Raw genomic sequence first — 23641 nt, forward strand, 5'->3', positions numbered from 1 at the left:
TATGGAATTCATGTAAACCAACTAAGTCTGAACAAAGAAATATACAGGCTGAACATGATGTGTAACACTTTATGAGAATCATAAAAACACAAAACACTATGTGTTTGTGTATTTTGCTTATGGGTGCTGGTTGGTCATTTTTCATTTATTTCATCCATTTATTAGCCTGCATCTTCCCTCGAGATGTATTGCCACTAAAAAGTTCACTCAAAAGCTGGAACATGAATTTCTAAATCTGTGATTTACTCGCACAAAAGGAAATGTTACATTTACCTTTAATGACTAGTTATTATCACATGATTGATCATTTTTATTCAGATATATAGAAGGACATAAACTCTATCATCTGGCCTACCATTGGAAGACATTGACTTTTGACATTCATTCAAAATGTACAGCATTACAGCAATTCTCTTCATGAACAGAACAAGAGTTATCTCCATAGAATAACAAGGGAACAAAGGCAGATAGAACAAAGTCATTGATTTGCTTAACCACCTGTTATGTTACAAATATACAGATTTAGAAGAACAAATATGTTTTTATATATTCCACATTAAAATGAGGAAGTATAAAACATATGATATACCTGAATACCACAAATAAACCATTATTTATTTAATTTTGGTTATTTTCATGGAATAGTTAGATACTTGAGGAAAATCACATGTAAAAAATTTTAGAGAGCATATATTTGTTTAATAAAAGTTAATAAAAACTAAAAATAATTATTACACTTGAGATCCCATGATGATAAAATGTTCAAAATAACACATGATCTTGAATTGTCTGTTTTGATATATCATGTGGTTTATAGCAGTTAATTCAATAAAGTTTAGCATACAGGAAGTAACTGAACCTGTTATTGTATTGTTAAAAAAATAGAAATTATTAAAATATAGATTCCTCTGCAAAACAACTTACAGTCCACAATAGACTGAGACTATCTTTGCACTGTTTAAATAGTACATCTAATGGAAATGAGTTATACACTTTTGTTGAACTTATTAGGGACGCATACTTTCCATAAGAAATCTTTTACAAATCGCTCTTTACATTTAACAAAAAAAATATATCTTATCTTTAAGACAGGCCTGCATAACCTGGTGGCGAGGGCACTGAACTTGCAGTCTAATGGCTCAGGATCAAATCCTATCACTAAACATACTCATTCTTTTAGCCATTGACTGACTATAGTGTGACAGTCAATCCCACCATTTGTTGGTAACAACTAGCCCAAGAATAGACATTAGGTAGTGTTGACTAGCTGCCTTTTCTCTAGTCTGTCACTTCTTAATTACAGATGATAGTGCAGATAGCCCTTGAGTGGCTTTGTGTAAAATTCAACAAAAACATTTTTACAGTTTTAGTTTTATAATACATTTTACAGTGGGAAACTGTATTACAAAATGACCTTTTTTCTGACCTGTTTTATTGAAGCTAATTATTTCAATACAACTATGTGCAAGGTATGTGAAATTAAATCATTCCATATCTTAATTTATGTGGACTTTTTAGTGCTTCCTAAAGAACTATAGTCTACTATATTATGCAGAATTATCATAAAAACTATTTTTATGATTAGATATTTTTAAATTATCTTTTATTAATAATACACTTTCCTCTAAAATTGTAATTTGATGCTAGTAATAGGATTTGTTGTGTTTACTTTGATACTATGTTTGGTTTTTATGTTTTGACAGATATCAATGAATGTGTGCAATATAGAAATCAAGTTTGTGCTCAGAATTCTGATTGTGAAAATACTCCAGGATCCTTCAATTGTCACTGCAAACCCGGATTTCGTCAAAGTAGTGATGGACGTAACTGTGAGGGTAAGCTTTAAAATTAGTTGTAGGTGTTATTACATTTCTCACAGAGAAAAACAACTTTTATTTAGAACACAGTGAATAGATTTATAGCTCAATTATTGTTTGCTCTTTTTTTTCAGTTAATGCAACAACAGTGTAAAAATGATTTGAGAAATTAACATTGTTTTTGAGTATCGATGTACATGACGATGATGGTGAGTTTTAACTCCATATTGATATTTTGGTGAATGAAGTTCAAAATCTTAAACTTATTCTATTAAATATGGAAGTGAGGTTTGATTTAGCACATCACAAAATAAGCACTTCAAGTACTTATCAGGATGAACAAACACATAGTTTCTGTTCAATAAAAGTTAGGTAGTTAAATGTCAGCACACGTCATATCTTGAAGAGAATAGATGATTTTGCAACTGAACTTTGATTTTTTTTTAAGTAAGAAAGAAATAAGCATTTGTGATGAATATATACCACTGTGTAACAAAATTTTTACTTTTTGTTTGTTCCTGGGCAGAAAGTGTTATTTCTCAATTGCTTATGCCTAAAGTAAATGGAAAAGACCTATTTTTCTCTTTAAACTTTGCTTTTGTGACCTCGGAGCATATAATGAAAACATGATAGAAGGCTATATATGGGGGCTGATACGTGAAAGTGATTTGCATTACAGTCGCAAATCTCAAAAAACTACTCACTTCTAAACATTTTTATATAACTTTAGTATAAATACATGTAAATATTGATTCATATGTTGTTTTATTCAGATCTTATGTAAATGAAAATGTGCAAATTTGCCTGTTTTTACATAGAAAATAGGTTAATTTATAGATTCATTATCCAGATCACAAAAGCAAAGTTTGAAGGGAATAATGGCTATTTTCTGTACTTTTACAACATAAGCAATTAAGAAATAACACATACTATCAAGACACAAAATTTGTGTTACATGGTGTACTTTATTGATTTACAAAATGAGCATCTCAGATGTGCTGCCAGAAACTTTCCATGAAACATATAAAATGTTAAGAATATTGAGATAAGTGCCACCACCTGTAGTTAGGAATAACTCAAGGAAAACATTATTTATGACAGGAACAGGAAGTATTGGGATGTCACACTTTGTTGTTGTTTTTTTGTACATGTGTACTCAATGAATAAACACATATCAACAGGTTATGGGCCCAGGAATACTCTAATAGTGCTTAAACAGATGAAACTGTTTTAAAATTATTAGTTCAAGTAATCTAGGAGATACTGAGGATTACTGTAGAACAGTTTTGGATGACACTTTTTGTTGGATGGTACAGGATTTACATGGATACTTTATCACAAGTGCTGGGTGATTCGTTTTCTTTGTCTGGAAGCCATTGTGAAATACCAAGATAAACTGTAAGTAAAATATTGATTGACATTCTATTTTCTTAAGTCATATAAAGGGAGAAATAGATCTAAATCAAAGAAAGGAATATTACAGTTGTGGATGAAATAGTTTGACAATGGAAGATAAAATATCAATTGATAAGTTGGGAGAAAATAATTGAGTCACATGGAAATTTTAAATGGAACATTTATTGAGAGGAAAAGGCCTATGGGGCCATGTGACTGAAACAGAGGTATTGTCAGAGACAGCCAATGATCAAACAAGGGCAGATTTCAACAGGAAAAGGGAAAGAACATTTTCAACAATTGTTGTGAATATTCAAGGTGCACAATTCTATCTTGTCACCTCATGCACAACTCCTAAGGAAGCATGGAATGTACTGCGTGCTCACTTTGATAGGAACACAATAGCCAATAAACTATTCCTGAAAAAGAAGCATTTTTGATGTGAGATGAAGGAAAGCATGACAGTCCAGAAACATTTGAAACAAATGAAGGAATTAACAGATCAGCTTGCTGCAGTTGGGGTGGAAATAGCAGAAGAAGATCAGATTGTTACTTTACTTGGTAGTCTGCCAGCTAGCTATGATACAATTGTAACAGCCCTGGAAACCAAAATTTATGATATCTCATTAGAATTTGTGCAACAGGCACTGATTGATGAAGAAAAAGACTGCATCGAATGAAACATCAACAACTGCATTAGCCACTCGCAGCAACTTCAAACCACATGGAACACAAGAAACAAAGAAAAGGGGTAGCAGCTTCAAGTGTTACAAGTGTGGCAGAGAGGGACATATAAAATGCAATTGTCCAACACTGAAGGAAATGGTCCACAAAGCTAAGAATGTGGATATTAATGTGGCAGAAGATTATACTGATGGAAACAATGGTGTTGCCTTTGTAACAAACCAGGATAAAATAATAGGAAATGGGGAATGGTTGGTGGATTCTGGTGCATCTAGATATATGACATACCAGAGGAACATATTATCAAATTATCACAAGTTTAGCACACCTCAGCAAGTTAGAATTTGTGATGGAAGAACTGTTGAAGCTCTTGGAGTTTGAAACTGTACACTAGAAATGACATTTAAAGTCAGTAATTCAAAGCATGTCACAGTGCAGAGTGTCCTTTGTATACCAAAATTAGCTAGCAATCTATTTTCAGTAGGAGCTGCTACTGAAAAAGGAAATATTGTGCAGTTTGGAGTTAATTGCTGTTACATCCGAGGCAAATCAGGACAACTCCATGGCATGGGTATAAGAAAGGATGATGGTCTATACCAACTGGACTGTAATACCAGTGTTATTGAGAATGCCTCAGTAGCCTCAAACAGCAGCATGAATGATTTGGATATATGGCATCAACGACTAGGGCATGTCAGTGTTTCACAGTTACAGAAGCTTGTCAGGAGTGGAAATGTAAGTGGAATCAAATTCCAGAAGTCTGATGAAGCCAGTTTCTGTGAGGGATGCACTGAAGGTAAAATACACAGGAAGCCATTTAAGTCAGTGGGAGAAATCAGATCAAAGGGAAGACTACAACTGGTACACAGTGGTCTGTGGTCCTATGCAAATTCCATCTATTGGAGGTAGCAAATACTTTGTTACATTTATTGATGATTACTCAAGATGCTGCAGAGTGTATTTCTTGAAGCAGAAGTCAGAAGTCTTTGAGAAATTCAAGGAATTTGAGAAGTTGTACTCAAATGAATCTGGAGAGCGCATAAAAACCCTGCACACAGATAATGGTGGACAATATACGTCAAATGAGTTCCAGCAATATTTGAAGTCAAGAGGCATTCATCATGAGATGTAAGTAGCATATTGTCCAGAACACAATGGTGTTGCTGAGAGAAGGAACAGAACTCTTGTGGAATCAGCGAGAAGCATGCTGTCACATGCTAAGTTACCAAGAATGTACTGGGCGGAAGCTGTAGCTACTGCAGCGTATGTGGGTAACAGAGTATCCACATCAGCAATAAAAGATGGTAGTACACCATATGAGAGATGATATGGGAAGAAACCAGATGTAGAATACATGAAAGTGTTCAGATGTCTTGCATATGCACATGTGCCAGATGCATCAAGACAGAAGTTAGACATGAAGTCTGTGAAGGTATGTTTCATTGGATATGATAGCTGCAACAAGGGATATCGACTGTATGATGAAAAATCCAGGAAGATTTTCATACGGCGAGATGTTATCTTTAATGAAACAGAATTTGGTCATGAGCCTGTGACAAATGAGTATATCTCATCAAGTGAACAGATAGTGGACCAAGAAACAGAAGTTAAAGCTAAAGATAAAGCTGAACGACAAGCAAGAAACAGAAAACCCCCATCCACTATGGATATGATGAGTATGCTGATATGGCAGCAGCAAATGAATCAGTTTGTCACACTGCAAACTTATGCAGTATGTTAGAGTCAAGCACATTAAGTGAAGCAGTGTCCAGTGACAATGTAAAGAAGTGGAAGTCAGCCACAGATCTGGAATTTTAGTCTTTACAAGAAAATGACACCTGGGATCTGGTGGAATTACCAGCTGGAAGAAAACCTATAGGTTGTAAGTGGGTATTCATAGTTAAGTATGGAAATACTGGAAATGTAGAGAGGTTCAAGAGTAGGCTGGTGGCCAAAGGTTACTCGCAGAATTATGGTCTGGATTACGAGAAAACCTTCTCTCCAAGTGGTGCGCTATGCATCATTTCGCTCCTTGATTGCATTTGCTGTGCAGAACAACTTGAAAATTCACCAGATGGATGTCATAACTGCATTTCTGAATGGAAATTTGGATGAAGAGATATACATGGAACAACCGGAAGGCTACGCTGTTCCAGAGAAGGGAAACCTTGTGTGTAAACTGAAAAAATCACTGTATGGATTAAAACAGTCACCACACTGTTGGAGCAAATCATTTCATGAACAGATGATGGAACTGGAATTTGTTCAGAGTTCAACAGATCCATGTGTTTACATACGGAAGGGTGAAAATCTAGCAATAGTTACAGTATATGTGGATGATATTATTTTGGTTGCTGATAGTGATGATGAAATAATCACTATAAAGGAAGCACTGAAGGAAAAATTCCACATGAAAGACCTTGAAAAGCTTCATTACATCCTTGGACTCAGTGTTGTTCAGGATGAAAAGGATGGCTGTGTATGTTTAAATCAAAGACAGTATATCCAAACTATGCTGGTGAAATTTGGAATGACTGAGTGTAAGTCAGTTGCAACTCCATCAGATGTAAACGTGAAACTGCAAAAGGATGTTAGCACTCAGGTTTACCGCAGTTTGTACCAGTCATTTGTAGGCAGCTTTCTGTATGCTGCAATGGGAACAAGACCAGATATTGTATATACAGTGGGAGCAATATTGAAATATTGTACTCAGCCCAACACAGCACATTTAACAGCAGCAAAGAGAATCCTGCGTTACTTGAAAGGAACAGCTGATCTTAGTCTTAAGTTTGAAAAGGTACCAGGAGACGTCATTACTGGTTACTCAGATGCAGATTTTGCTGGAGACCTGGATGATAGGAAGTCCACATCAGGAAATATTTTCATTGAAGCAGGAGCAGTTGTAAGTTGGATTAGCAAAAGGCAATCCACGGTGGCCCTGTCCACCTCAGAGGCAGAGTATATAGCCTTGAGTCTTGCAGCACAGGAAGCAGTATGGTTGAGAAGACTACTGCAAGAAATAGGTTCCAAAGTTGATGACCCTGTTTGTATCATGGAAGATAACCAAGGAACAATTGCAATGGCACAGAATCCAGTGGGTCATGCAAGAACAAAACACATTGATATTCGTTACCACTTCATTCACCAATGTGTGCAGAATGGATCAGTAAAACTGGAATATTGTCCCACAAACAGGATGACTCCTGACATTCTTACAAAGCCACTTGCTAGAAATGCATTTGAAAGGTTCAGAGATAATGTTGGACTGGCACCAATGGATAAGTGAACCAGATTAAGTGACAATTATAATAACAGATTGAAAGTAATTGTAAAACATTTAGAATAACTGTAAGATTATCGACAGTAATTGTAAGTTTGTGTAAAACTTAAAATTAAGTGGGAGTGTTAAGGTTGTATGTGTGTAACAGAATATCCACATCAGCAATATTGTTAAGAATATTGAGATAAGTGCTGCAACCTGTAGTTAGGAATAACTCAAGGAGAACATTATTCGTGACAGGAACAGGAAGTATTGTGATGTCACACTTTGTTTGTTTTTTCTGTACATGTGTACTCAATGAATAAACACATATCAACATAAAATACTTTTTAAAACAAACAATATTAAGTATAGAGTTCTATTATCCCAGTGCCTGAAGTGTAAGGATAAAATGTTGTGATTTTGGTTTTTGTTTTTAAGAATTTGTTGTTAACTAAAAGAATATATATTCAAATTTACAGTGTCTTATGTGATTATATGAAATATTTGTACATTTAACCTGCACAATGGCTATAATATCTATCTTTGTTCCATTTTGTATTCAAAGTTTTGGTTACTCATTTCACATTTTACTTACTAGCCTATAATAGGTAGGCATAATAATGATCACAGGTGGTTAATTATTTAATAAGTAATGTAAAGACTGTTTGAGGCAAACCCTTAAGAGTGGGGTTTAATACCTATACTTTATCAACTCCTACCACTTTGAGAAAAGGTATTTCTTCTCCATTGGTTCGAAAGTACTTGTTCTACATACATATGTACACATATACACACATGAACGAATGAAATGAAACAAAAAGCACGTAACTAGTGTTTTTAATTTAAACTAGATTTCATGATTATAAAAGAATAACTAGCAAAGAAGAGAGTTTGTGTACTTCTTACTGTACAATTAATGAAGACTGAATTCATGCAAAAAAACACTTCATAGGTTTTTTAGTTAATCATTTCAACGACACTTTTTCAAGTGTTTTTAAGTAGCATTAGTTTTTTTATGGACTTCATCTACAGTTGTATACAATTTGTATTGCTACGCCCATTTGTAGATGTTAATGATACCACAAGGTTCTTACACCCTTTCTACACGTTTAAATGAGACTTCTTGAATTTCTTTTAACTTTTTGTTTCTACCTCTTCAGATATTGATGAATGCAGAGACACTCCTGGGATCTGTCAACAGAACTGTAGAAATACTTGGGGATCTTATTTTTGTTCTTGTAATGTTGGATATCGTCTTCAACCTGATAACAGGGCTTGTCAAGGTAGGCTTTGCTGTAGTTGTATTACAAAAATAACTAGCAATTTGAGTGTAGCTTTCCAAAATTCAGAATAGATAATTACCTAATTACTGGGTCAGTGAATGACTTGTGAACATAACATATGGAAAGATAAATGTAATGATTTGTCATCAAGTGAACAAAAAAAGAAAGATGAAGCAGAAAAGTACTACTGTAACAAATGAATGATTTAAACTAAACAGGGGGGAAAAAACAAAACTTGAATAAGAGAAGAGAGAGCTAAAGTCGTGATGATGAGAAACCCACTTCAAGTAAAAACGTATTCTCAAGATGGGTGGTATGGGTTTTCGTACTTTATTTAAAATTATGTAACAGAATAATATTTCGACCTTCTTAGGTCATCTTCAAGTTAACCTGCTAATACCCGTACTAACTATCTTGAGAATACAGAAAGGTAAAGTGCATAGTCAGTGGCCAAAAGATCAAATGTAGAGACGATACAGCCAAGACTTTACAATGTGTCTTATTTCTTCAGGATTAAGAGGAGATCTTCTGAAAGTGCAAAAATTGCTCTCATTAAATTAATACATATTCTTTCTCAGTTGCTTACTTATCACAAAATTGAATCACAGGAATTTGAATGTCTCTTTGCCTTGTGAAAGTTGTAAAGAAGTTCACACTTAAACTAGTATTGAATACAGTGCAATTATTTTATGAAACAAGAGGTAGCATTGGTATTTGAAACTGTCAGTAATTGGTGGAACTCCATAATTACAGAATTAAAGAAAAAACAAAGCAAATATACATTTCATAAATATTTCATTTATTAATCACCATAGTTTCACCATTAAAGGCATTATCAGGTACAAACTGAAATAGTTTGCAAACAGTTTTTTTATATGTTTAACCAAAGAAAGAAAAATAATTTCAACATTCACCTGAGACTAATGGAAAGTAGCTTAACTTGGTTTGGTCGTTGAGAACTGTCCTTTATTTGTTTTTAGACTTTTTATTTCTAAAATTTTCAGACTATCTAGTTTTTATCTTTTAAACACAAATAAACATGTATACAAACCATTTCATTCTGTGCTTGATGAAACCTTTAGTGGCAAAACCATGGTCATTAAAAATAAGTGTTTGTGAAATATTCAGTTGTCTTTGCTTTTTTCTTTAATGCTGTAACCAGTATATCCTTTACCAACTCATGCAACAGAGAATTATGAGATAACCTGGTCCAAACTTTTCATGTCACAAATTAGAATGTCAAAAAATATAACAATTTATCATTTTGACTACACTATAGAGAAGTAAGATCTGTTTATCTGTATACCATATATATATATATAGCTTCTGAAATATTGAAAAGCATATCTGTTTATAAAAAGTGAACTTATATTTGATGTTATTTTAAAAGTAGGATATTATTATCTAGCAAGCATTTTAGAAGGGTTTATCTGTATACCATATATGTAGCTTCTGAAATATTGAAAGGCATATCTGTTTATAAAATGTGAACTTATATTTGATGTTATTTTAAAAGTAGGATAGTATTACCTAGCAAGCATTTTAGAAGGGTTTTATCAATATTGGACAGTGGTTATAAAGATTCTTTACTTGAAAACTCTACAACTTTAAATGATTGTATAAAATCTGTGTAGTATAATTACATTTTAAAATAATAAGTATTAAATCATCTTTTCCAGATATTGATGAGTGTGAAGAATGGAAGGGTCGAGGTAATTTGTGTATTGGCTTCTGTGTAAACGAACCAGGTTCATACTCTTGTTCATGCCCTAGTGGGTACAGACTACAAGCAGATGAACGAACCTGTGAAGGTAAGTAGCTCTTGCTCCCCTAATCGTAAAAAAATTTGAATTAAGTATCCAAACTATTAAAAGTGACTTAAATTAGATAAAAGTACAGAAACAAGTAGCTTGGTTTTATTTTTCTAATGACAGAAAGATACAAAAATGTGTGTGATAAAGTTGATGTTGTAGTGGCAACTTCAGGGTTCGAACAATGATGTAAGTATAGAGTGATATAACTGTTCTAATGATTATTGATACTGTTATTGTAGGTTGAAACCCTGATTGTAAAGTTTGCATTAAATTAACATTTTGTAAAGATTTTGAAAAGTTCAGAAATGCGTAGAATTTGTTGGACGCATTTGTATAAAGCATAGGTTAACAGTGGACAGTGATGGTCCCAATATATTACTCCACTGCTAATTGCACACTTTGCCAGTTTTGGATAAACTTTCAAAAAACTCGTACAGTCTCTCTGAAGTTTCTTCTTACCAGAAAATATCTATCAGCAACCTCATGAATATCATCTTTAGGCAATAATCCTTCCTTTCAGAGAAATACAATGAACTGAACAAATCAGATTCAATTAAAGGTTTTCATTGAAGTATAAAATGCTTATTAATACAGAAAACAGCATATCAAGGTTGATCAAAGTGTTTAATTACTTTTACAATGATCATAACCTGATTTGAGTCATTTTATCATACATCCTTTTTCTCCTGTAAAATGAAACTTCAGGAATATACGATTCTTCACGGTTATGTCACTTTAAGAAAGAAACGTTAGATTCATATAGCTCTTCTTATGTTCTCGCAACTGAGACTCTCAAGTCTTAGATAACTTCATTATTTGTAGAAGATCAATATTTTGAGATTGAAGATGGTCAGATACAGGATCCATGATGTTAAACTTTATCTTGAATAAATTAATAATAATGAGAGTTTCAAATGAAATATTACTTTTACAAAGTCCAACAACCTCAGAAATTGTACCTGTCAGGCCAATCTTTAATAAAGAAATGAAAAAGCTTTCTTCATTTGCAAAAAATACATTACTGAGAGCTTTGCAATGGGATCTCAAAGATTAGTTAAAACCTGTTGTGGCAAGTGAAATGGAGATATGCCATAATGAATATGCACCTCTACAGAACATTACTTTTCTTACAATATGCAATGAAGTTGTACATTTTGTACAAAAGACCAAACAATCATTCGGTTAGCAGAGGTATTACATTATACATACCTGCATTAAAACTGTATATTAGCAGAGGTATTACATAATACATACCTGCATTAAAACTGTATATTAGCAGAGGTATTACATAATACATACCTACATTAAAACTGTATATTAGCAGAGGTATTACATAATACATACCTGCATTAAAACTGTATATTCAGTGCATGGTCAAACATTCAAATGTAAGGTAGTTTGGATTTTCCTTTTTCAGTAATATAATGACCTTGACATACTGTTGTGACATCAATGCAATACTGTTACATGACTAGCTAATTGCATTTTATTGGTCAATTCCTTCAACATTGATCAACTTCTTTGAAAATGTTAAACAGACTATTATTAGATAAATCTTTAACATGCACAACTTCTTGCACGTTCTTCAAAACTCGGAGATCAGCCATGACATACCTGATGCAGTTTGATGCCTTCATAGGGAATATCAGTAGAGCATTTCATGATTTTACTGAAATATCCCTCTTTTTGAAGTTTGTTAGCAATAATTTGGAATATTTCACCAGCAGTATTTCAAATAAATCTGTTTGTAATTCCAGACTTAAGAAAGTAAGGGTTTAACCATGGCTACCATATGTAGTCTTTGGACCTTTTACCATCGTTTCATTCGTAACTTTTTTCAAATATTCCCCAAACATCCTGTAATATTTGGCCAAAAATGCCATGTGCTCCAAAAAATTGCTGTGATTCAAAGTAATGTCTCCAACTATTTTCTGTCATGATAAACAAAACATATTTGACTAAAAACTGAACAAAAATGTTGGCCTGGCATGACCAGGTGGTTAAGGTGCTTGGCTTTCAATCCATGGGTTGTTCAATCCATTCAACAAAGTGCATGTCATGTCAATATATCTCCTGATCTTGTATTATTTTATTCAAAATTCAAGCATGGAGTGTTGTCTTTGAGATTGTCTCTCTGGTTTGTGTTTTATTATTCCAGTTTTTTTCTCTTGTTGTTTTTATAGCTCTTAAAGGATATGCTGGTGACCCAACTAGTTAGATGTTTTCACATCACTTGCTCCAAGGTATCTGTTTGGTGCTTTCCATCATGCCTTTTTTTCAAAGTCATATTCAAGGTTTTGACTATGAACCAAAAATTCCTCTTTAGTCTTGTGTACTTTTTGTAGTATTAATTGAGTCAGAATCTCAAAAAAAACAACTTATAACAGTTATACAGTTGTTATTTCATATTTCCTGTTTGCTTTACTACTGAGATTTGAGAATAAAATATTAATCATTTGTTACTCTGCGAGATCTATGGACATCACTGTCACAGCCCATTGATCAACAGTTAGTGAAAATTTAGTGAAAATAATTTACAAGCTCTGTATACTTTCATATTTACAATTCAGCAACAATTTTTAAAATACCAAGAACACATAGAGAGAAATTTCCAGACACAAATTATGTTTTAAAAATATACTACAGGCAACATTACCAACATTGTAATGCATCAGTATTTAAACTCAAACACTAACAGCCTAATATCACAATTCATGGAGAATGTCCTGATGGGTATGATTAACAACCAGTATCTTGAAGGCAGACTGTTTTGCTCTTACATTAATGTCAAATTAATCATATCATATATACAATTCCCAAACCAAGCAGTTCAAACTTGTTTAGTCATGCTAAGTTTCAAAAGCATTATACCAGCTGTATTTCAGTTAGGCCTACATTAACTAATATACATGTACTAAATACATATTGCATATATTTATTTGTTTGAGTGCAAAATGTTTCTGGTTAGAATCAAATATATCTGGATATTTCCCTTGAATTAACCAAGATCCCCAACATGAGTCAAGTTGAACCTCTTAAAGACATTTTGGAATGCCATCTGAGGTGATAGAAGTAACAAATCGTGAAACCTCACTGCAGTTGAAACTTTTGTTTTGCAAAAGGAGTGGTAAGAGTATTCCACCAGGTTGTGCTGCTTGAAAGTTTTTTCTGCATAGAATACTTGGTTCATAATACATCTGTCTGATAACAGATAAAAAAAACTGACATTGGCCATTACCATGATGGTAGTAAACTTTGTTGAATATTTATTGTTGGTAAGAACTACCATCCATGCAACAATTTGTAGAGGGTGTGAAAAAGGTACCACAAGTTTAATTGGGAAGTGAATTTAAAATGTCTCACACACAGAGTGAAATGACATACTCAAGTTAAATAATTGTTAGAATTATCAGTATATGGTGTTGATACCTAACAATCAGCATGCAGGGGAAATAATTATGGTAAAATGACAACCTGTGTTATATTTATAAGTTCATATCATACATTAGAGCCCAAGTGAATTCGGTAATAAAATTTTATTTTACATATAAAACGTTCATGTTGGAAAAACTAAAAAATCACTATAAATATCAAACTCCTCAAGGAAACAGCTGTATACATTATTAATGCATTTACTATCTCATGAACAGGTGTTGCTGATATGTATTTATATAACTGAATAATCATTTCACAGATGTTGATGAGTGCCGAGAAGAAAATGTGTGCAGTGGTTCTGACAAAGTTTGCATAAACACACGTGGGGATTACAGATGCCATACTATTAATTGTCCGACTAATTATGAACGAGACACACAACATAGATCGTAAGTAGCACATTCCATGAAATATTATATTGCAGTATAAGTTACTTGCTTCTTATTGTTGGAAATTGTTATAGAATTTGTTGTTCTTTAACAGGTGATATTTTTTAAGTTTATATTCCTCATTGATTATTTATTCTGTTGAATTGTATTCTCAGATATCATTTGTATTAACAAATATATTATTAACATCATTATATTTTTTGGTTTATCTGGAAAGTTTTCTGGTTAAACTGTGTAAAAATGAATCTGAAGTTCATAGTGTTTCATGACTGAATAATGGTTTGGAACAAAGAATTTTTAGCAACATAAAAGTTTGATCTAGAAAGTTATTGTTTACACATTTTGAGCATTATAAATTTATTTTAGGCTTTTTGGGCTGTAATATGAAACACACTGGGTTAAAATTAAGTAAATTTGATGAAAATTACTCTGCCTTTTCTATAGACTAGCTTTCTGGAGATGTAGGCTTAAGAGTGCCAATTTAATAATCTGGACTGCACACTAAACAATAAAAACAGTGAAAGAGTTTAATTTAAAATTTCAATAACTTCTAGTTATTAAGTAGCATGATAAAATCTTAAGTAGTCTCAGTACAAATTTCTATGTTTATACTGAAATTTTTATTACATCAATTTTTCTGTTAATCAGCATTGAGAATCTTAAGTGGCTAAATATATTAAATCAGTGTTTTCGTTTCGTTAACTTTGCTGAACATAAGAATCTTAACATTGTCATCAAATAATGTGTTTCCAACATCAAATGTATGACTGGGAAGAATTTGTTTTGTTATGGATTTCCCTTGGAGTTGTCAAATTTCAGTATCCAAGTGGCACTGACACTTAGATATATCAGTTTTTTTTGGTACTGCTTCTTAAATTTATGTGTTTATCTCTCATTCATATTCTTCTTACAATTCTATATATGAATTGTAAATGTGACACAAAAAATGGTAATTCATATTAAGTGCATATGATAAACAGAAAGAATTTGAACTATATTTGAAAATAAGAATTAATTTAAAAGTAATAGTTTCAATCATTACAGATAAAACTACAGTTTACATAAAAGAATTTAATATGTGATCATAAATTACCTAAACTTGATGATGCTATCCAAAACACATCCATTTCATCAGAAATTTAACAATACAATAATTCTTAAAGTTAACTAAATATTGCTGAAAGATTAGGGATGAGAAAGGTAGAAATCTGCATAAGTCATTATTTTTGTGATATTGATTTTCTAAATCTCAAAAATCAGATGTAAAAACCTAGTTATACAGTTGTTTTTGTTTTTTTTGTTTTTTTAAATTTCAACTTTTAATATAAAATGGGTAAACAATTTGCCTTTCAAATTGTTACCCATTATTGGTCAGTTTTTGTTTGCTGAATGCTGTTACAATTCAAATAGAATGGTTTCTATTTCTTTTCTTTTTCATGGAAATTAATAAAAAGTTATGCAGATTTCTAAGGTGCTCTCTTCCCTTCTCTTATAGCCGCTGCAAGCTAAAGGTCATCAACTGCCGCCCGGGTGATGCTGAATGTTTGAAGGAACCATTAAGCTATTCCTACAGTTTCATAAGCTTAACATCCAACTTCCCCATCCCCAAAACAGGAAATCTCAAGTTCTTCACAATGAGGGGGCCACTCCTTCAGAGTAGCACTGTTGAATTTTCTCTTGAACTGGTAGATGCACGAGCTCCAAGTGGAATTGAACCTGTTCAGGAAAATTACTTTTTATTGCGCCGTCAGTCTTCTCGAAATGAGGCAGTTATTATGATAGTTAAAAGTATTCAAGGGCCTCAAGAAATTGAACTGCAATTAAAAATGAAAATGTATCACAGTGGATTGTTTAGTGGCACTGCTGTAGCTAGGATTTTTATACATGTTTCAAGATATGAATTTTAATTATTTCTAGAATCCTTTTTTGTTACTGTTTTTAAGTTTTTTTTGCCTTAAATGCTTTGAATTCTGAGCATTTAAATAATAGCATGTTAGATTTATGTGTTGTTGTTTTTTTTTATAATTGGCAGATAAAACTTAAATGATTGTCTTTACTGATAGTAGTAAAAATGTCACTTACCAGTTTTGCTAAAGCTCATCAGGTTCATAACATGGAAGTTCCAATAACATTTGTTGGTTTGAATAATTGTTTGTTTCTTTTTCTCATGCAAAAATGTATCTCAGTTCATACCTGTGGTTTCTGTAACTGTTCTTCAAGTATGTGCTTTTTAAATGTCATTTATCTTCTTAGGTAATTTCTAGATAACAATCACTGCAGTAAAATGAAAAGCACAGCTGGAGGAAAATATCAAGATAAAACAATCATGAAAATAACATTTTTGAATGTGCTAACTTGGTCTGATGTATGAGATTGGAATGCCTCCATAATAAACAATTTGAATTATTAATGAATAAAAGTCCTGAATGCAGACTTAATCTTTACAGTTTCATCAATCTCATGAAAAGCAAACTGATGCATTCTTTCATCTCAGGTTTTGACATAAATCTTGCACAACATTTTTAATATGTTTATTAGTTTTGATATACAAGATTGAAACATCAGTCCATTATATTTGATTTTATAATGACTAAAACTGCTAAATGTAAACTTTTATTGAAAGCATACTGCTGCATTTCATATCACTGTCAGATCATTAAAGGTGAGATGCTATATTAAAAGTAACTTTTTTGTTCATAGTTAAACTTCTTTGTGTTCCTGTGTTTTTCTGTTTTCTTCAATTAGACTATGTTTATATATCTTTCCTTTGACTGTTATTGTATTTTTATTTTAGGTAAAGAATACTTGTTACATTGTAACCAATACCCTGTTCTTGCATTAGATAAGCTCCTAGTTCAAACTCAGGTTTTCTTTTAAATTAGGAATACTTTTATTTTAAGTACAGTATCATATTATGTAGAAACAATAGAATCTGGTCATTCAGTACTTGGATTTCCCTTTACTACATCATATTTTAGTGATATAAGATCATTCAGAAATGCTTTGTTCTTTCTTGATTCAGATGTGATATTGGGTTTTTCCTAAGAAAAAAATGTGAGCTTATACAAACAAGTTGTAACACTGTACATTGCATTTTGCTTTAATTAACTGAATATATATTATTTCATGAAAATTTTAGTTGTGGTGAACAGGATTTTACAGTAGTTTACAAACAATATAATGATGGAATATTATAAACTATATTAAATTATATAAAAGTAAACGTTTTAAGGATCAGTCATCTTAATTCTCATAATACAAATGCTTCAGTGAATTTACAATTAAAAAAAGTCTTCCTAATTTTATAAAGATAACTGTAGTGACAATACATATAGCTTTAGTGTAGTTGCATTGTATTATTAAAACTGTTTAAATGTATAGTACTATGTGAGTGATTTTATAAAACTAAAATAGTGTTATTGATTGTTCCATATTTTGATATGTTCATATATCATAAAAACTTGTGTTTAAACAAATTTTCTACTGTAAGGCTCTTCTGCCAATGTTATACTTGTCAATATGTTGTAAACAAAACTTACTGTAATCAGAAAATATTTTTATTATTCTAAAATAAAATAAAATGAGATACTACAAATGGAAATGTATAAACATTTAATAAATCAGATAAGTTTGTTACACAGTAAAAAACAGTGTTATAATGACGTTTCATATTTTACATTTTATGTGTGTGATTAAAATATATGACTTCACTGTATTTTAACACATATTTAGTTATAGATATTTTACCATCAATTGGTTTAGGATTTGTGTTATTCATTGGGTTTGTGAGATTTTATTAGTGATTTTAATAAATCATTCAATAAATGAAAGTAATTTTAGAATTATTATAATATTCTTGATTAAATATTCATACCTATATACTTAACACTTTTAATATTTTCATACTCAATCAAAACATTTCTAAATTGTAATACTTACATATGAAATATTTATAGCTCTCAAAATGTTTTTGCAGTGTTTGATATTTGTTGTAATGATAAACTATGAAATTATTTTATTTTGCCATCATTACTTAAATAGTGTTAAAAACTAATGAAAAATTAAAATTAAAGCAGAATAAATAAGAAAAACATAACTTCTTGCAGTTTCTACATAACCTGCATTATTCTTAGTCTAATCATTACATACAACAGTAAAGATTGCATTGGACTTCTGTAAGTTATAATAAAATGCTAATGTATTCTGTTTTGCTTTCCTATATAGCTTACAACGAGCAGTCAACAGTTTAAATAGTGTGTTCTGGCTTTGCTAAAGCACTGATTAGAAATTGTTTAGATATGTTTGGGTATACAAAACTGCAACAGTGTCTAAAACCACATTCCATTAAAGTAAGAAAATAATCACTTGTTTATGCCATAGTTCACTTTTATTTTTTGACTGGAAGATATTTCAAGCCACATGATCTGAAACACTTCATGTTACTGACAGAGAAAGTTGTTATTAATTAAACATTGTAATTGTTTTATAAAAACTGTATTTCTTCTATTTATATTTTCTTCATCATGAAACAGTAATTATTTAATGAACTATAATTTAGTATCTCTTTCCTGGTAGGGCCCGGCATGGCCAAGTGTGTTAAGGCGTTTGACTCATAATCCGAGGGTTGCGGGTTCAAATCCCAGTTGCACCAAACATGCTTGCCCTCCCAGCCATGGAGGCATTATAATGTGGTGGTCATCCCACTATTCATTGGTAAAAGAGTAGCCCAAGAGTTGGCAGTGGGTGGTGATGACTAGCTGCTTTCCCTCTAGTCTTACACTGCTAAATTAGGGACGACTAGCGCAGATAACCCTCGAGTAGCTTTGCACAAAATTCAGAAACAAACAAATTTTTCCTGGTTTTAATATGGTAAGACTATAATTGTATGATTTTTTTAATGTAAACGTTAAGATATTTGCAAACTTCAGAAGTCTCATTTCTCAGGTGATAGAGCATTAAATTTTCTGGTATAAATATCAGTGATAAATTATTAAGTTATTTTTAGATTATGTTACACTATCTAGAAATAGATTAAATCATCAAATTTCTTATTAAAACTTTAGAAAGCAGTGAATGGATGAAACTAACTCATAAACTCTCTCTATACATTAGACATGTCCCACAAAACTGTGTTTTTAACTGTTAGCAAAATGGTTAATTATGTTTATTGTGATATGTAGGCAAATATTATTGCACTAAGTATCTTCCTTATAATTTTTAGGTTGTTATTGAAGCATTTTATTTTAAACAGTTGTGCTTTTGTGGTGAAATATCAATACATATATGTAAAAAGTTTTTATATAATGTTTGCCAGCAATGAATGGGAACAAAACACATTGGAATTAGACAAAAAAATTTTTGTGTAAGAACATATTAAGGAATTCAGATAGTTTCCCTTGGAACTTAATTAGATATATGTGGTAATGGGAATAATAAATGAAATTACAGTAGAAGATTATTCATTTCAACACTTCAATTTTTAGGTGTGAAGAAAACATATATATACCTGCAAGGGAGATTTTATAATTCAACAGAAATTTATATAGGAACTTATCTTTAGCAGTCTATTACATAATAAAGTTTTCTGCCATGAAACCAATTAAACAGCTTTCTGGGCTTACCATCTTTTTGGATAATTAGCTCAGAAATAACTAAATAATGTTTAAAACCTGTTTCATTGAGTTATGTTTCTCACTTGAGTTAAACTTTGAACAATGTATTTTTCAAAAGGTACCAAGAAGAAAACACTATTGTTTGCCGGAAAAGATGCCGTTCAGTAGATAGCGACTGCATCTTTAACAACACTCAGTCTATTAGCCACCAGTTTATTACTCTTCCTGCAACTTTTTCTACGTTTCGTAAACCTATTATTGTCACAACAATGAGGGCAATTACACTTAGTTCCCAGACATTTGACACTGAATACCAGATTCTGAGTGGAAATGATGATAATTATTTTGACATACTTCGTGGACAAGGTGTGGGTAAGTTTTCTCAAATGCTGTAAGACTATTATTGTAACATTAATGAGAATCATTACATTTATTTCCCAGAGTGTTAACTCAGAATATGAGATGCTATTTATTCCTTTTTCTTATGTTTTTTACAGACAAAATGTAGGTAAGTTAAATTCTCTACCTTCTGTCATTTTTTTATCAGAGATATTTTCGAAGTTAAAATATGTTTCAGCAATGTGTGTATTATTATAAATTAGCTGAAATGCATTTTAAGTGGTACAAATGAACATATATTTAGATTTGTGTGTGTGTACATGATATAAATTGTTTATTCATGAAGCTGCTTGGAAATCCTATATTCAACCAGAACTGTTGTCAAAATTAATTAAGATTTTTTGTATTTGGTCTTCATCATTGAACTTGCATCTTTTCATGACTTTTAGACAAATTCTGAAATGAATGAAGTAACAAAGAAAGTATTTGCTAATTTGTGACTGAAATTTTTTGTCATGATTTTGTAAATTGATAGGGAAAACTAGAACTATTGAGAATTAGTAAACCTGCTAAATTTTGATTAAAAAACAGACTTAACTGACAATTGCTTAATCCTTGTTCCTCTCAATTTCTTCATCATTGATAACAAATATAACACTATCTTTTGTCTGCCACATGTTGCTGTTACATTCGGGACTAGAACTCATTAACTAAGTTGGACTCCAACCAAAAGCTGGTCCAAAATTCTTTTTACACATATATATAAATAGAAAGCTTTATTGTTTAGGTTTTGAAAACTGGAAGTCAAAAGGTTGAAAAGCACTGTGAACTTGTGTACCTAATATGACAAGTATCATACTTGACAGGATAAAATTGCAAAACAATCCATCTGCATACAAGCATAATTTTTATGGTAAATATTCAAATTATTTTTTAAAAAGCATGAAATCATCATAAATTTTTAACTAACCTATTAAAAAGCAGTAGTATTTGGATAGTTTTAAAACTGTAAATACACATCTGAATAGTTTTGTGAATATGATCCAGAAAGGGTATATGAAACTACAGAAATTGAGTACATTTCATTAAAACAATGTTAGTGCCTCACTATTTCATTACTAATCATGTCCAGTCATGCTCTCTGTATGATGATCATGCATCTTTATAACAGTTCTAGAATATAGTGCTCATTACTAAAGCCTTCATAATCAGGTTGTCAGATTCAAATAACACCACTTCTCTACACAGGGCTTTTCATAATCCAGCTAGGATGTCACTCTCCAGTTGACCATCTCAAAAGTCCAGTTACCAAGACAAGCATAGGGGCTGTATCCAGTACCTTAATTTAATATGTCTCCTTATGAAATATAATGAATGCCCATTAATTTTAATTTGCTTTCAATGACTAAACAGAAGGGAGGAGTGTATGACAAGAAACATTATCTTTGTAAATTGATACCCTGTTGGCCTCATTTTTAAATGGAGATCCTCCATGAATATTTTGCATGCTTATTTTCTAGGTCATGTGGACAGTTTTTATTACTGTATTTGCATTCATGGATTCTCACCTCTTACAAGGTGTGACATTTAACTTACAGCAGCTGGAGTATAAATTCTTGTGGTCTCTTTTTTTTTTTTTTGGATGATCCTGGACCCCAGTTGATCCACATTACATTGTTTTCTAATGCTAATAAATACAAATGATATCCCATCTTGAAATTGTTAAATTCCTGACTGAACATTTATATGTTCTGAGTGTCTGAACATATGAATGTTTTACATTGGAAAGGACTCTTAAATACCATTCCTAAAAATTTATAAATCTTCAGTGTTATCACAATACCTAAAAATGTAGCTCTGATAAATTATGTTCCACTACAATTTCATATTGGTTGTGATCGTTACATGACTTGCTGATCTGCATATTCAAAATTGTTTTAACAATATTGAAGAAAGGAGACTGGCTCAGCAGCTTCTTGCTTTAAACTCATAGTCACATGGTTGGAAGTTTGATGCTGGTTAACATTGTGCTGTTGTGCCATTGAGCAAGACTCTTTACCATAATTGTTTCAGTCTATCTAGCTGTCTGCTGGTTAGTTCAGACCTGTAATGATATACTGGCATCTCATCCAGGGAGAACATGCCACCATTCTTACCTGCTTGTGCCAGTTAAGCTGAAGTTCAGCATCAGATCTTATATGCCATCTCAGTATGGAAAAGATTTGAAATTGAATCTCAAAAAGCCTAAGTGTTAAGTTTGAAAGCACAATAATTTTTTAGGTGTATTTCTATGGCATTTTTACAAAAAATTATTATATACAATTCTATCCTTTTGTTTAAGCTTATGCATAGCTGGTGTTCCTACTCTTTGAGCTGATAACGTTTTTTATATCTTCATGATGTATTTACTGGTATTTTGCTGTGAAAGTATTCTTAGCAGATGTGACTTTGTTATATTAAACTGATTAGAAAAAATTACCAATTTAAATATTGGTGCTTGTACATTTGTATAGAAATGCATATAAACCAAGATTTTGCTCACCTGTTGATTAAAGTATTCTCTTTAACTTAGTTTGTCTTTGAATATATTTATCCACTCTTTCATGTTTTAGGTTCTCTTCGACTTATCCGTGCTATTAGAGGGCCACTTTATTTGATTTTGAAAATTCAGTTACTAGTTCATCTGCAAAGCTCTTTTGGTGCAGCAAGGACCACAACTCAACATCTGGGCTTCATTCACATTTTTGTCTCTGAATATGAATTCTGAGGTTATCAAGATAGAGATCAGTTCTAGTTTATATTCAGCTGGTATTTTTACAGTGTGACTAAATGTTCTGCTGTTTGCTGACAATAACTCATTATAAAATTTAAAATATTGACATCATAATATTGCAGTTTTATAACAGGAAAGAATATATTCCTCATGTCCTTTCCTACTTTATATATATATATATATCTTAAGGACTGATTTAAAATTATTTTTGTTTGTTTTACTAAATGAAAAATATTCACATTATGGCCTAGATTTTGCTTGGTAGCAGGTTAAGTTGTGAAATAGTTATTTTCTTTAAGCTAAATGTAAAGTTATCACTACCTAACAGTATTTCTGAAACAGTTTCAAAAATTAAAAGCAGTTTTATTATAAGAAACAGCATACAATTCATTTAAGAAAAGCAACATACATGCAAGATTTATGAAAACAGTAAACTAACTGGCTGTTCTGAATTATTTTACACACAGAATGCAGGTACATGGGATTCATCCAATTATTAATAGGGTGTCTTGCAATGTGTGTAAGCAATGAATACATAGTAAATCATAATGTGTTGGAATGAAACTGGTACACAATACATATTTATTATTTGTTAATTATAACTGTAGCCTTTTTTTTTACTTTGCCAAACCGTAAATTTATAGTCGAATCATTAAACTGACAAGAATTTGTTCCACGTACACTGGTTACAAATCATAACACAGAGAAACAAATATTAACCACCTTATGTATCTTTTTTTTTTAATATTAACCTTTCATAGATGGAATATGAACCATTAATTATGTAACAAATACAGCCATTGCAAACAATAACCAGTAATATGTTTTTGTCATTATA

General features: G+C 31.7%; 1 pseudogene across 1 annotated transcript in view; it reads left to right on the forward strand.

The window, feature by feature from the left end:
• LOC143236198 (uncharacterized) overlaps nt 1-23172 on the forward strand; it is a 92511-nt pseudogene extending 69339 nt beyond the window's left edge. Inside the window, exons 20-26 of the transcript XR_013019510.1 lie at nt 1704-1835; nt 8319-8441; nt 10121-10252; nt 13950-14079; nt 15575-15982; nt 19810-20063; nt 22643-23172. The product of XR_013019510.1 is annotated as an uncharacterized LOC143236198 (transcript). The remainder of the gene's footprint in view (nt 1-1703; nt 1836-8318; nt 8442-10120; nt 10253-13949; nt 14080-15574; nt 15983-19809; nt 20064-22642) is intronic.
• The last annotated feature ends 469 nt before the right edge of the window (nt 23173-23641 follow it).

This window comes from Tachypleus tridentatus, chromosome 13 (assembly GCF_004210375.1).
Source record: "Tachypleus tridentatus isolate NWPU-2018 chromosome 13, ASM421037v1, whole genome shotgun sequence".
Taxonomy (NCBI): domain Eukaryota; kingdom Metazoa; phylum Arthropoda; class Merostomata; order Xiphosura; family Limulidae; genus Tachypleus; species Tachypleus tridentatus.